The sequence below is a fragment of the Rhynchophorus ferrugineus genome, unplaced genomic scaffold, assembly GCF_030347505.1.
Source record: "Rhynchophorus ferrugineus isolate W39M unplaced genomic scaffold, kcgeb_rfMv2 rfM6, whole genome shotgun sequence".
NCBI lineage: Eukaryota > Metazoa > Arthropoda > Insecta > Coleoptera > Curculionidae > Rhynchophorus > Rhynchophorus ferrugineus.
In genome coordinates, this window is record NW_027472585.1 from 39,199,568 (window position 1) to 39,215,915 (window position 16,348).

General features: G+C 31.4%; 1 non-coding gene across 1 annotated transcript; it reads left to right on the plus strand.

The window, feature by feature from the left end:
- Positions 1-8,603: 8,603 nt before the first annotated feature.
- TRNAG-GCC (transfer RNA glycine (anticodon GCC)) lies at positions 8,604-8,674 on the plus strand. Its single transcript has one exon. It is a non-coding gene; the product is annotated as a tRNA-Gly (tRNA).
- Positions 8,675-16,348: the final 7,674 nt, after the last annotated feature.

The following is a 16,348-nucleotide window of genomic DNA, read 5'->3' on the forward strand; positions in this document are numbered from 1 at the left end:
CTCTCCATAACATATTGAAAAGCAGTTGAGGGTTTATATCCTTAGAAAACACCAACTCGGATCCCATATGAAACTGACAAAGGATTTCACACTCAAACATAATAATAGAAGCAATGTTAGATGCCTAAAGAAATTTAATATTAGATAATATTATTTGATGATTCTACAATTCGAAGAACGTTATTGAAAATTATGATATCTAAAAAGGATGATAATATTGGAGATGAAATCTAGTTCGAAGAGACACTGGGTTAAATATTCGTATGACCACTAAATTTGAAGTCAGTGCTGACATTATTTTTCATTTTTGTATGGCACCGACTACAAAGTGATCATTTGGTAGTAACTAAATAATATTGTAAATACATAAATAAAATTCTGTGTATAGTATAAAATACAAAATACGTGTAGTACATAAGTTAAATAAGGTTTTTGTTTATGTTTAATTAGATATTACAGCGACTATTGTGTACATATTTTATTCTAAAATGATTTTGTTTGACTATTTTTTATTTTTAGTGAGTTCCTTATTAATTTTTTGAAGTTGGTTCAATTTTTTTGTTAAAATAAATAATTTTTCTCTTTTTAGTGTTAGATATTTACTCAATAAATTACGCAGTTATTTGATTTTATATTACAATGGGTAGGAAAAGTAAAGGTGCAGCCCCCATATGAGGAAAAATAAGAATAAAGAAACAATTATTGAAAATAAGGAGCGCTTCAGGCCGCGGGGTCAGCTACCTATCACAGATGATTTGACAAATTTTTTAATTATACAACTACAAAAAGTCTCCACCGGAAATCGAACCCGCGATCTCCGCTTGCGAGCTAAGCGCTTTAGCCATTACACCATAGAAGCAGTTGCTTACAATATTTCTACTTGTCTTCTATGCTATAGTTGGTGCTTAAAAAAACAAACTGAATGTCTTTAGCACTGAACGACTTCCGATTTTCCGCCCCATCAGCTCTGCAATAACATTATACCCAAATATCTAATTATTTTAGAAAAAAAATATGTGAAAAATTTGTACATACCTTTGAAATTTGAGCGTTTCCCTCGATTTCCACCCCTTCACACTTCAAAAATCACGGTTATTGTCTGGCAAAGCCGACTGATCGACTCCAAGGCCAAATCGTTTTGCTCGCAAAACAACACTCTGCTTAGTTGGACTAGGGTGGCGTGGTGTATTACAAACTATCGAAACCTAATGAAACAGTTAACCGGTTAACCGAGCGGGACGTCAAATCAATACGTCAAACGTAAACAATAGTATGTACGGGTAGGGCATATGAATACGTCCTTAAAATATATGAAATGGGTGGACATATAGTTTCATACAAGAGAGGAAACAGTCATCGATACATTTTTCTACGTGAATTTAAAACACGGATAAAATCAGTATCATTTTGCTATTGCTGTGTAATTAAAAACGGAAGTCTCCAATTAACAGGTTAATAGTAATCGTTACCGATAACAAATGGTTGCTCGAAAGACGGGCAAGAAGTATAGAATCAAATGCCTGATACTTTTAATAAACACATTTTTCCATGTTCTTGAAAATTATGTAGTTTAAAAAAAAACGGTCATGACTTTTCGCTAGACATGGTATATATAGTCCGTTCAAAGTTTTTTAGTAATGCGTCAAGTATATTTGTGACGTCGAAACATCGCAATGTTGCCGCATCAACTCCGATTTTTACTTCAGTTTAGCTTAGGTTTAGACATCCGAGAAAATTCTATTCGGAAGGTGAAAGTGACTGAAGGAAACTTTCAGGATATGTGATAATGCTGTGCAATGCTGGAAATTCCTGAGACAGAGTGATTAGAGTGGAAACAACTAAAGGTATACACATAATTAATTGAATATAACTGTAGAATATTGTACTGTAGGGCGTGAAAGATTTGTATGCACAGATATAATTCTAATTGTTCAAAATTAAATATGATCATTAGGTTAGAATAGTGAACAGTATGAGCAGTTAATAAATACTAACTGTATTGTGGATATGGTAAATGCATTAGACAGAATTAAGTGATTAATTTTATGGAGAATGGTGTACACAGATAGTAGCAGAAGAAATAAAATATACAGTGATATCAAAATGGCTTGACAAGTAAACACACCATCGAATGAAACAAGAACTAAACGTAAAAAAGGAAATGTGCTCTCGAATGAAAGTAAAATACGTTTCTCAGATATACAATTGTTAATTAGGTCGATTAGGCCTTCAGAGGGGTACCACTACATAAAAAAAACGGGCTTAGAAACTCTAACACATGGGTGATGTGGAAAAGAGTTCAATGTAAACAAAACAAAACTAACCTATAAACTATTATACCTGTGTTTCTAATTGTAGTTTTAGGTCATTCGATAATATATGTATTAGATATACTATAATGTTAAAATAAGTCATATTTGATAACATTTTTGTTCAATTATTTTATTTAGATTAGAATTTGGTGTATGTCAAAGCCAAACTGAACTAAAACTCAGAGTTGATGCGGAAACATTGCAACATTTCGACGTCAAAAATATCCATGACGCATTACTAAAAAATCTTGGACTAGACTATACAAATTCATATTACTTATTTTATTATTGTATTTATTTATTAAATTTCCAACACTTAGAGTTTATCTCACTAGATAATTACGAGCTATTTACTGTTAGGAATCAGCTGGTGGTGGTCCATCTCGTACAAGGACCTACTAAAACACACATAAAAGCTGTACCGTACCTATTTCCACAGCGTCTAAATGAACGTCGTCCAACACTAACACTGTTCGTCAAAGCATCCATTCCATTCGTCCAATAAAATTTATTTCTTCGACGATGTCTTGCGTCGGATATTATTAAACAAGCAACTGTCGCTTTACGACGTCGATAAAACGTCACTTGCTTCAGCGTCGTGTTTTTAAATATGCGGTTATCCAAAGAGTGCTTTATGGTTCAATAATAAATCATTCGGTTTTATTTTTAAGGGTTTTTGAGTCAATATATATGATGACTGCAACAACGAATGTTAAAAAATATTGATTTATAATAATAATATAGGATGGACAGAGTCTAAACAACGGTTTATTTTTATTAATCTTTCCTTTTTTTAATTAATTAATTAATTACCCTGTTACTAGTCGTTGCCGACTAATCTACGATTGGTCTTTATGTTAACTTAGATCTAGGTATATAACTAGGACTCTGGTGAAATAATGTTTATACATGTCACTGCTGTATTTTTTAATATATGCACCTTAGTACACAACATCACACAAGATCAGATGGTTTGATTCTTTTGACTTTGTAACTTGTTCTGGTGTTATCCAAGAGTTGTATTATGTCGATATTAGCATGAGAATGCAGACTCTTGATTTCCTGAGTGACAATTGGTATCTGAAGATCCCGACGTAAGTAGGCAGTCCTGTAGTATCTCGGTGCACCTACAATACTTCTCTGGACTATGCTTTGGAAAACTGGTATTGTATGTATATTAGTGTTCGCAGAAGATACCCATAATTGTATTCCGTATGTCCATATAGATTTCAATATTTCCTTATATAATAACAATTTATTATGTACTGAGAATTGTGATTTTCTTCCAATTAACCAATACACTTTCTTATTTTATTTCCAGTTCTATACTTTTCTTTTTTACACATTAAATTTCAAACATCTGATGATGGACGTTTGATTTTCTTAAACTTTTAGCAGCTCTGTGGACAAAAAGTGTGTATTTGAGTATATAAAATGCACTAATTGTAATATTCAAGTTTATTTAAATAATAGCCTACACACTTATAAGACCACATGTAAAACTTCATAACCTACTTTACAAAATCTGTATTTAGACATAGTTTAACATATGAAATGCTCCTATAAATTTTTAAAGTACACACCTATTTAGTTTATTTTACTTTGCTTGACTTCACTGACAACATTTCCGATTATACGTTGTCTATGTTATATGCAAGTATTGCTCAAAATGTATGAAATTTACAAACTTCTACTGCAACACAAAAATACCACACTGTAAAAACTTTAAAATCATGTTGTTACTCAAATATGTCAATTACCCTTATGTTGGTGAAGTATATTTCTTGAAGACTTACATTTGGTTAATAAAACAATAAAAAATTATTTGCGTTTTGAGGGTTTTGAGCCCATATAGGTCGTTCAATAGTGTTAGAAGCCTATTTTCTTCTGTCTGGTTAGCATTCCAACTTCTACCTCAATATTACGTTTATCAGACAGTTTAGACGTAATTAAAGGTAGATGAAATAATAAATACTTAGAGCAGAATAGTCTTCACAGCAATAAATTGTCGATGTTCAAGATATATGTATATATATATATATATATATATATATATATATATATATATATATATATATATATATATATATATATATATATATATATATATATATATATATATATATATATATATATTATATATTTGTAAATATATATAAATATATATATATATATATATATATATTTGTATATATATATATATATATATATATATATATATTTGTATATATATATATATATATATATATATATATATATATATATATATATTTACAAAACTAACTTTTATTCCTGTTAAAATGAAAATATAGAATTGACATAAATTAACGTAAGTAGTTTTCCATAATTACTCATCAGGTCTATTGCCTTTTTTATTTTTTATTTTAGAGATAAAATCACTAATAGTCAAGCTTTGACAAAATATAACCTACATTTAATCACGTTGAAATCTGTCGTCTTATATCATCACATGATGCGATGGTTTATGGGTTTATCTACTGGAAAATATTAGACAAGAAACTGTTGCCGTTTTATGGCGCCAATAAAAGACCGCGTGAAGCTGATGCTAATCTTTAAATATTGGATTATCTCCTAAATTTTTTTCTGCACGTCCGGTGGGTTGGCCATATTTAAACCTATGCTAACCAACTTTTTATCATGATGACGATATTAAATAGGTATTTCGCGAAAGAGATTCGTCATGGAAACAACTCCTAATATCATGAACATTATCACAAATTGTTTGTTTTATTTTAAAGCCTCCTCTATAGGCACTAATGTTTATCTAGACTCCACTACTGTCCTCGATATTAAATCTACCTACTGGCGAGTGACCAACTTTAGAAATCATCCGGTCTTACCCAGCCTGGTTACTGGCATGACTGGGATGACTCTCCTTGTCGGATTTTATACTCTTGCCTTATAGACAATCACAATTTTAAACAATCACAAACATAAGACTAATAGGATCATCCTGTTGTCTTGACCACTGCGCCAATCAAGCCGGAATTATTATAAATAATAGAGAACACAATATACATTTATATAATATTCATAAAGGGAAATTTAAAAGCAAATTGTAACATTTATTTAACATTTCAACTTAATACTAAATTTCCAAAATACAATTTTTACATTTAGCAAATTTAAATTCATCACTATAGTGATATCGTTACATTATATGTAAATGAAATTGAATAAATTTTTCACCATAGTAACAAGTTATATGAAAATATAATTTAAAAAATGTGATTTTGGGTGAAAACTTATACGTCTAGCTTTGTTTATTAGTAAATTAAAATAATTTTGTCATCGACGATCTCCGGCCCTCCTGAAATTCAAAAAGGGTCTCAAACGTTTTTAAAAAATCTACCGAGAAACGCATATATTACAGTTCTATTTGAAAATATCCTAATATATTTGCTTTAAATAAAGAAAATCATTACATTAGTATTTATTTGTTTATTTTGCGGATTCCTGTCTGCCCAATCTAGGTTGAATTCAATTAATTGAATTACGCACGTTAATTGTAATAAAATGCATTTGATTTTATAGCCATTCAGTATGTGTAAACAAAGAACTGCGTTAAATTCTAGAGTATATTGGACCTCATCAATTTTATCTATTGCAACTATAACACTAAAAAATATTAAACAGCGAAAAATAATTAATATCCTAAGTAGAGTAAACACAAGTAATCTGTCTTCAAATTGCAATAAGAGTGATCAAAATATGTCCAATCTATAATAAATCGTCGGTTTTGACGGTGAAGAAAGAAAGCTGCGGTTCAATGTGTTTTCTCTTCACATCTACCGATATGTACTATCAAGTATAAATTTGAAGAAAAATGGAGCACCTTATTTTAATGAAAACACTCAATAGTGAGCACTTTAAACTTCACAGAAAATATGGGTTGAATTTACCTTCAATAGGGGGGTTTAAACCCAACCCTGTTTATAATATTAGTGGATAAAATAATAAAAAATGTCAATTAAAAAAAATAGGATTATATATAAACTATAAAAATATAGAAAAATAAGTACGAGCTTTTGCAGATGTTGTAATAATAACAACTAATAGGGCATAACACCTATAGAAAAATATAAGCAGATGGTACTAAGAGAATATGGAGTGATTATGAATAAAATCAAATTATTGAAATCGAAATTAGTGGAAGCCAGGAGATGGAAAGTAATGTCAGGATTGGTAAAACCCATAAAATGAATTTGTACTTTATTATACATAGCAAATTCATTAATAAAAAGTAAATATGAAGCAAAACTACAATGAAAATGTACAAACCAATTTACAGATCAACTATCGCATTCGTTTGCGAGACTACGAGAAAGATAAAAGTAAGATAAAAGCAGTAGAAATAAAATACTCCCGAAGAATCAGGGGTGTAACAGAAATGGACAGAATTAGATGTAAAGAATTAATAAAAGACCTCAATATTCAATCAGTGTAAAACTACATAAAAAGGAAACAACTCAGTTTATGGAGTCACTAACATCATTGCATGCATGGAAGGCACAACACAAACAAAGAGAATATGGGATGCAAAAATGCAGGAGATAAAAATCAGTGGGCGACTTAAGCGAACCTGGAATAAATGTATCATAGAAGGAACAGATACTAGAGGAAGAAAAAATAGGTAATACTATATAGATTATTTAAACACAAACTAGAATTTTTCATTCATTAATTAACTTATGGTATTATACTACCTTTATACCTACTTGTATAATTTTATGGTTTTTCGTTATCTTAAATCTCGAAAAAATATCTTTCCAAATTCAGTATAGCTGAAGAAATAAAATATATAGCCACTTGTAAAACTAAACTCTACGTTATTATTACCATTCGAGTCATCGTAAATATATTTCTCATACCTTCAATTCTTTTGTTCTCTTTACGTTCTTCGTTTCTACGTGAATGATGTTATCACCAACATTCATTCAGTCAGTAAATAACTTCTATTTGACTGTTAAACGGAAACCCATCGATCCATTAGGTTGTTGGTATGTATTAGGAAAATAACTGAGAACGCCGAAATATTTTAATCATTCATTATCAATGCGTTCGTCGATATTGATGGAATATGTAGGAATTTTATTAATTTTACTATCCTTGGAAATTAACGTGGCTACGTTGCAATGTTAATTACGCAATACGAAATATTATTTATATTATTTTATCGTTTTGATCAAGAATATTAAAAATGCAGCAGACTCTCGTTAAAGTTAACACCAAAAAATGTAAACATTGCGCTAACGTGAACAGAAAATGAAACATGTAACTGAAGAGTAATCATTGTTTAGTTAAATACTGAGAAAATGTGAATATTTGGTTCAGATTATTTTACACAAATGCCTGCTAAATTCTCATCACGCAAAAATTTTAATAAATAATCTTATGTTAGTTTATATACATTTTTATTTGTTATCAAACACCTTCGCTAAGAGTAAATCGGAAAACTCCTCAAAAAAAATCTTTCCAGTTATTTTCTCATATTTAAAATCATCTCATATTAAATTAGCGTTGGGAACTATCGACTGAAAACAGACGAAACAGTCGCTAGTCGCAAAACAGTCGAAACAGTCGGTAGTCAAAAAACTAGCGACTGAAAATAGTAATTACAATGCACGGTTCGACTATTTATTTCCATTCGTGATGTCAGACGAAAATGTACGAATTCTTTCCTGTATAAATTGTGAGAGGGGAAAGGACCCAGATAAATGCTTGAAGCAGATAATTTGAAATGTACTTATATTTTCCAATGGTAGTATAAGTGGGACAAAGATATACATATTTCTTCATGTACTAACTTTAAAAAAAAAGAAAAAAAAATTATATAATTCTATTAACATTTTAATTTTAAAGGAAGTAGCATTAGTTACATATTTGAATGTTCTGTGGATCTGTAAAAAGGAATGGAATAATAACCCCACAAATGTTTTATCGTATTTTAATATGATAATTGCTATTTTTAAATAACGTACTATAATAAATATAGATAACACAATAGAACTTATACAAAACCTAAAAACTAAAGATGTACAATAACCATGAATACTAAATAAACATTAAACATATACCTAAACATAGAAAAAAACTAATCCATGACATAATTAAAAATGATACATGATACTTCTTAGCGTTTTCATTAATATATATAGCTGATACTTGCAAGCTCCTAACAGTTTCAGTCCTTACTATATTTCATCTTGTATATAAAGATGAGGACGTCACACTACTCTTATATACCTTGCGAGAAATATAAGACCCTAAGCATCGGTGGTTCAGTGGTAGAATGCTCGCCTGCCACGCGGGCGGCCCGGGTTCGATTCCCGGTCGATGCAGTTTTCTCTTTTTTATATACTATTTTTAAAAAATCATTGATTAAAATCCAACCAAAATTCGTTTTCTGAACTCTGGATTTTATTTTGCAGAAACTCAGATGATTAGACAGTGAAAGCAGCATAGAGAATGATTTCCTATAACTGTGGTAAGTAAATTACTTTAACGTCCAACATGCGAAAACAATTACTAAAATGACGAATTGGATCGGTTAATTATACCAAGAATTTTTTTAAACGCCACTTCTTCATTTAATAACTCACGAAAAAAAAAAGTATTTATTAGATGTTTTTCCGCTGTATTTTAAATAAGAGGTCCGTCATTAACCTTTTCACAAACGCCTTTATTGTCTTCCAGAAGGTTTTAGTATTTTTTTTTACGGGTCCCGGCTAGGAGATCGTCCAATTTAGTTAAAAAAGTTGTGTAATTTTTAATGAATCGAACGTAAAAAAAAGTTTTATAACGAAGAATAATGATCGTTTATTGAAAGAACTTCGTCTCACTTGCTAATTTGATGGCTTTAATGTACGTTATGAAAACGGGGATACCGTTTCTTGTGAATTCGTTCTTTGTGCTTTCTGTTTTATTCGCCGGATAATTGAGAGTCAATAATAAAATGTTATATAAACACAGTGTCAAATATTTTTCTAGATCCACTGAAGTTTACTCTGATACAATTAAAGTCTATACAACGTTGGTGTGAAAATACGTCATCTAAATTTGTGAGGGCAAAACGTATTAACTCTGAGTTTTAGTTTAGTTTGGCTTTGATATACAAGAAAATTCTAGTTTAAATAAAATAATGAATTTATTTTTACATTATAGTATATCTAATACAAATATTATCGAAGGATTTAAAACTACAATTATGAACACAGATATAATAGTTTGTAGGTGAGATTTATTTTATTTACATTGAACTCTTTTCCACACCACCCATGAGATAGAGTTTCTAGGTGCGTTTTTTTTCATGCAGTAGTACCCTAATCGACCTAATTAACAATTTTATATATGAGAAACGTATTCTACTTTCATTCGAGAGCATATTTACCTCTTTCCTTTTAGTTCTTGTTTCCTTCGATGGTGTGTTTACTCATCAAGTCATCTTGGTATCACTATATATTTTATTTATTCTGCTACTATCTGTGTATACAATTATTCATAAAATTAATCACTGGATTCTGTCTAATGCATTTACCGTATCTACAAAACAGTTAGTATTCATTCTCTCCTCATATATTCTAACCTAATGATCATGTTTAATTTTGGACAATTATAATCATATGTGTGCACACAAACCTTTCATGCCCTACAATATCATTTTCTGCAGTTATATTCAATTAATTATGAGCATAACTTTAGTTGTTTCCACTCTCATCACTTTGTCTCATGAATTTTCAGCATTGCACAGCTATATCACATATTCTAAAAGTTTCCTTCAGTCACTTTCACTTTCCGATTTACTGTCCAATTCAAACACTAAACTGTTAATTTTTAATCTGTCTAAAACGTGTTCACGATTCCGCCATTTATCAATTATTTCCTCTGTATGTCTTATCGAGTTCATCCAAACCGAAGGTGTTATGGTTTACAATGCATCCTTCCACATATCCAAACAGTTTTTGATGGAATATCCCTCTCGACCAGCAATATATCTGCAATTAATTATTAATAAATATAATGGCCAACAAAATCCAATCGAATACTATTGTAACTTTTACCTTTTTCCATCAATATTTGTTGTCTTTTCAGTTTTTTGTTACTGTCTTGCTAATAGTGTCACAATGAACCATTTTGAAATATTCAAGTTTCATCAGGACGCACAAATTCGAATAGTTTATCTTCATTGGTCTTATTTTATGCCTTTTCTACGTGAATAATGTTATCACCAACATTCATTCAGTCAGTAAATAACTTCTATTTGACTGTTAAACGGAAACCCATCGATCCATTAGGTTGTTGGTATGTATTAGGAAAATAACTGAGAATGCCGAAATATTTTAATTATTCATTATCAATGCGTTCGTACGATATTGATGGAATATGTAGGAATTTTATTAATTTTACTATCCTTGGAAATTAATGTGGCTACGTTGCAATGTTAATTACGCAATACGAAGTATTATTTATATTATTTTATCGTTTTGATCAAGAATATTAAAAATGCAGCAGACTCTCCTTAAAGTAAGCACCAAAAAATGTAAACATTGCGCCAACGTGAACAGAAAATGAAACAAGTAAACTGTCTTGCCAATAGTGTCACAATGAACCATTTTGAAATATTCAAGTTTCATCAGAACGCACAAATTCGAATAGTTTATCTTCATTGGTCTTATTCTATGCCTATAAAAATTGAATTATTTTTTGGAAGTTCCATTAAACCTCTCCGAGGGTTATCTTCTAAACACCGAGGGTTACTGTTCTGCTACATTTTGTATATTTGGCTTCGAATAGAGCCAATATCAAGATGCTCAAGATTCGTCAACCACTTTGTATGTAGACGGGTTATCTTGCGTGAATCTAACGTATTATTCTTCATTCTGTAAGCCATGTTATTCACTTATTCACAATACCCACATTAATATTTAGCGTGGCAACAATCCTCTAAAAAACATTTTCAATAAAATTGTAGGGATTTATATTATTTAATATCGTCAATAGTTACCTCTCTAACGGAAATTTTAGACAGAAGGGGTCCTCTATTATCTCGATCCTTTTCGAAATAATTTATTAAAGCCGCAATCAATTTGTGACCTTGACTATCTATTATTTTCGGCATTTTGAAACGAATTAATATCACATATTAGGGAGCGATTTCAAATTTATCAAAATAATCAAAGCCCTAAAATAACGTTTGTCGGTTTTCAGTCTGTAGTAACAATAATGTTCATGTATATTCTGAACAATTAAACACATATCTAATGGACATAAATCTTTATCATCTCTTCAATCATTTCGATCAAACCAAAAAATAAATATAAATGACATAAAAAATAATAAATACTTTATATGGAATAAGGAAATAATACGTTACAGCATAAAATATCAGAGGACACTTGGGCAACATATAAATGAGCTGGCATTGGAGCTGAGTGGATAAGGATAACAACAACACACGAAGCTCAAGAGTTCCAATATCCCCATGTAGAAGAGTGGGAGTTGCGTTAATAGATTCAAGCTCACTGTTAAAAAAACTACGTTAGCAAACAGATTGGTAGATGGACAACATAGTGTCTTAATGTGCTGAAAGAAATTGTTATAGCGCAGAACACAGAAGGAAAAAACATTAATTTAAAACATTACAGATCCTTTAATCCCATTAAAATCTGATATTTTATATTATTTATGTAAAGCTGAAAACACACTGAAAATTTACTTCAATTCATTCAATTCATTAAAAAAAAAAAGAAATTGTCCTTGTAACATATACTGATTGGATCAAAAAATAAAACACTGTAAAGATATGCATAGTTCTACTAAGGTAGCTTTCTTTAGCTTTAGATAGGTTAAAATATAAACCACACATATTGCTTCCCGTTTTTTAAGTTTAATTTCAAACTTATTTATTCGCTGTATTGGACATTTGATTCCATACATCTCAGTGTAAATTTCTACCAGAAAACGAAGTTCGAGTAGCTACAAATGTACGTTTTAAGGAACAAAACGCAACATATTCAACAAATTATGAATTTATAACACTGCTTTTTTGACGGAACCTAAATTATGTAATTTTAAGGTTAATGTCAGTAGAAGAAAGTTACATAAGTATCAAATCATAACATCATGACTAACGAAATATGTTACAATAGATGGAAATTAATTACCGACACCCCTGGTATATACATATATAATATTAAGACTATAATATTATTCAATAAAACTTATGTTCAAGAGTGGAGGATGACGAAAAAATGCGCCTCATCTTACCTTTGAATTTTTGCGTTCGGAATTTGCGAGTCAAACTTATTGAAATATGTTTTTCAATATTATGAAAATTTTCGTCATATTATGTATAAAAGTTATATTAAATATGACTATCCTATGTTGTGGAAATTCTGACACCAAAAGGAATCCATTACGAATTTTTTGGCAGGCCATATTTCTAGATGGGTATACGTTTTCTAAGGTAGACATATGAAAAATACCATCTGAAATATATTTCTAAAATTAAATATTAATTTTAGTGTAATAAAAAAAACTTATTTTCTAGACAGTGTTGAAGAAATGGTTATTAGAAAGCGAAAAAAAACTATAAAAGAATATATTGTTTTTCTTCATCTATGGAAATTTGGGAAATACGGACTGATGTACCAGTCCCGTACTCGCCTTGCTTGTATATTAATTCAAGTACAATAGAATAGTAGTAATAAATTAATTAAGATTGCATTAAGCCTATCGAATGTAAGATGCAACACGTCAAACAAAATTAGTTAAATTTATCCAACTTAATTCCCTTCAAGGGTGATATACTGATTATAACGACCCTTCAACTTTTTGATACCATTTTTGTAGTACGATTTGTCCTTTGTTTCAAAACAGGTCTCAGTTTGCGCGATCACTTCTTCATTCGACGAAAATGTCTACCCAGCGAGCATTCTTTTGAGATCTGAGAACAGGAAATAGTCGCTGGGGGGCAGATCAGGAGATTACGGGGGCTGAGGAGGCACGGTCTTGGCAAAGCAGCACTTACTCCACAAAACATTACCGCCTTATTGGTTAATAAATATTGTGTAAAGGTCCGATATTCATATTATCTCGTCTACCCCCTGTAATTTACTATACAGAAGTAATATAGTCTACATAAATAAAATTAATAATAAGAAAATAGGTTTTGATAGAGGAATGGGACAGCCATCTTAGTTGGCGAAGTGATAAAGTCGACAGGACGGTTGCGATAGTCGCGGGTTCGAAGCTTGCTAGAGCATGGTCGTAAATTTATGTTTGTGATTGTTTAGCATTTGTGAGTATCCAGGACAAGAGCGCAAAATCCTAGTAACCAGGCTGGGTAAGATCGGATGTCTTCTGGGATAATTTCTAAGTTGGTCACTAGCCAGTCCGGTCCCGACCTTCATAGAGTATCCGTAAATACCAAAGAAGAAGCATGTCCCGGAATGCTTTAAAGTTGCACAAATAATTATGTTCAAAAAACTTGACAAACCTGCAGAACAAGTCGAATCTTACAGGCCTATTTCGCTACTACCTGCAATATCAAAGCTATTTGAGAAACTGATATTTAAACGTGTTAAACATTTGGTAACAATACCAGATTTCCAGTTTGGTTTTCGAAGTCACCATTCAACAATCGATCAAGTGCACAGAGTAACTGCGGCTATTGAAAGAGCGCTTGAAGATAAGAAATACTGCCTGCAATATTCCTGGATGTCTCACAAGTTTTTGATCGGGTTTGGCATTTGGGATTAATCTGTAAGATGAGCAAATTGTTACCGCGTAACTATTGTGAATTGCTGGAGTCATATTTATTCGGAAGAAAATTTAGAGTATCTCACGAAATAGCGTTTTCGACATTTAAAAATATCTTGGCTGGAGTTCCACAAGGTAGCGGTCTTAGGACCTCTCCAGTATCTGCTTTACACTGCTGACATTCCAACAGCAAAAGAAAGACTTCTTGGAACCTTTGCTGACGACACAGTTATTATGGCAAAAGATATATCTCTGCGTAGGGCAAAAGAAAAAGTGCAAGTGGCAGTCAACAAAATCTACAAATGGGCGAAAGTTTCGAAAATTCAACTTAATAGCTCCAAATCTGTCCACTTTAATTTTGCATTAAGGCGAAATAATAAAAATTTAATTATATCGCTCAATAGATACCCGAGTCCTTAAGCAGAATCAGCTAAATACCTTGGAATCCATCTTGACGGTAGATTAAATTGGAAGCATCACGTTAGACAAAAAGCAAAACACATTAGAACCAAAATAAAACAACTATACTGGTTAGACGGAAGATATTCTCAACTTGATCTAAAATCAAAGAGGTTGATCTATAATACAATTATAAAGCTAATTTTGACCTATGGGGTGCAAATATGGGGTTGCACTAAAAATTCAAATCAGTTAGGCATACAGCGCTGTCAAAAGAAGGTTCTTCGATTGATTACCAATGCCTATCGCTATGTAACCATTGGCTACTGCAAGAACTGCGCGATGACCTGGAAAACAAATGGATTTGCGAAGTTGTGTAGGATTTCGCCTTGAAACACGAAAGAATCATACTAACGTGGAAGCAATACAACTGCTGGACAGCGCGCAGGATATCAGGAGATTGAAACAAACAAAACCATACGAACTTGTGTGAACATTTAGTGTGTACTATTAGTGTAAACTATAGCTATAAGTTAATAATTACTAAATAATTATAATTTTATAATTGAGGAATACATACTGATGTATTTTCTCGCACCCGTATTGCTTGTTAATTAATCCAAGTATATAGGAAAAGTAGTAATAAATTAATTCTAAATTAAGATTGTACTAAGTGTATCTAATAAAGATGTTATAAAAAAAACTAGCCAGTCCGTAGGCTTAATGTCGAGAGCCCTGGTTGGGAGCCCATGTTAAACAGTAAGTCTAGCCCAGATAAACCCTCATTGATAAAAAGGAGACTTTAAAATATATCCATTTAGATTATTTTCCAATCTACTCTGCAATGAATTACAACTGTTTTAAAAGCAAATCTTTCTTCAACACGTTAATAACAATTTAATATTGTGTGTACGTCACGTGTTCATATTACTGTGTACATCCCCTGTACTTTAATATTCAGAAACTGATGTAGTCTGCATAAATATAATTAATGATAAGAAGATGTTAAGACACTTAGGCGGGTTTTGCGAGTGTCGGACTGGAATTCAAGATGTTATGACAAGCTTGACAAATATTTGGAGCCCCAAGGAAAATAATCCGAGAAAACCCACATCGCATGTATTTCAACAATATCCATTGATTGACTATCTTGTATATTCGTAAGGAAATAAAATCCGTCGTTCAATTTATAGCCTAGATAGCATTCGTAAAATATGTCATTTTCTATAGCCCATTCACTGGCGGTTTAGAGATATAGAAATATCGGCCCTTATTGTCAGATACATGCCCTGGCACTGACGTATATCGTATATACATTATTTTGCTGAACTTCCACAAAAGATCGATCTACATGAATGCTCGCGAAATAACGGCGAAAGAAAAACTCGTCGGTAAAAGTTGTTACCGAAAACATCTCGTACTATCGCGGCGCCATATGAAGACCGAGAACTAAAAATCCGCAAATCGCAAATACGGCTTATAGAATTATGATTTACTTCAGGGCCAGGCGGCCCGGCAAAAAGTTTACATATCTTTCAATTTTCCCCGAGATTCAATTGCTGAAATTTCAATACCCATTTTCGATTATATTGAGAAATTTTCCTATACATAATTTAGGAAACTTTTCGATTCTGTTATATAAAGTTTTTATGCGTTCAGGCGACTTTGTCGAACGATTGTAAACCCCGAGACGCTTTGTTCAATAAAACGTGAGGGCAAGATAGGAAAATGATGAAAAAGAAGATCTCCAGCTTGGGTCTTCGATTTTGGAAATTGAATATTTTGATTTCGTAAAACAATAACTCATTAAGTTTGTAACGATCTTGAGCATGTCGAATTTTACATCGTGGAATAAC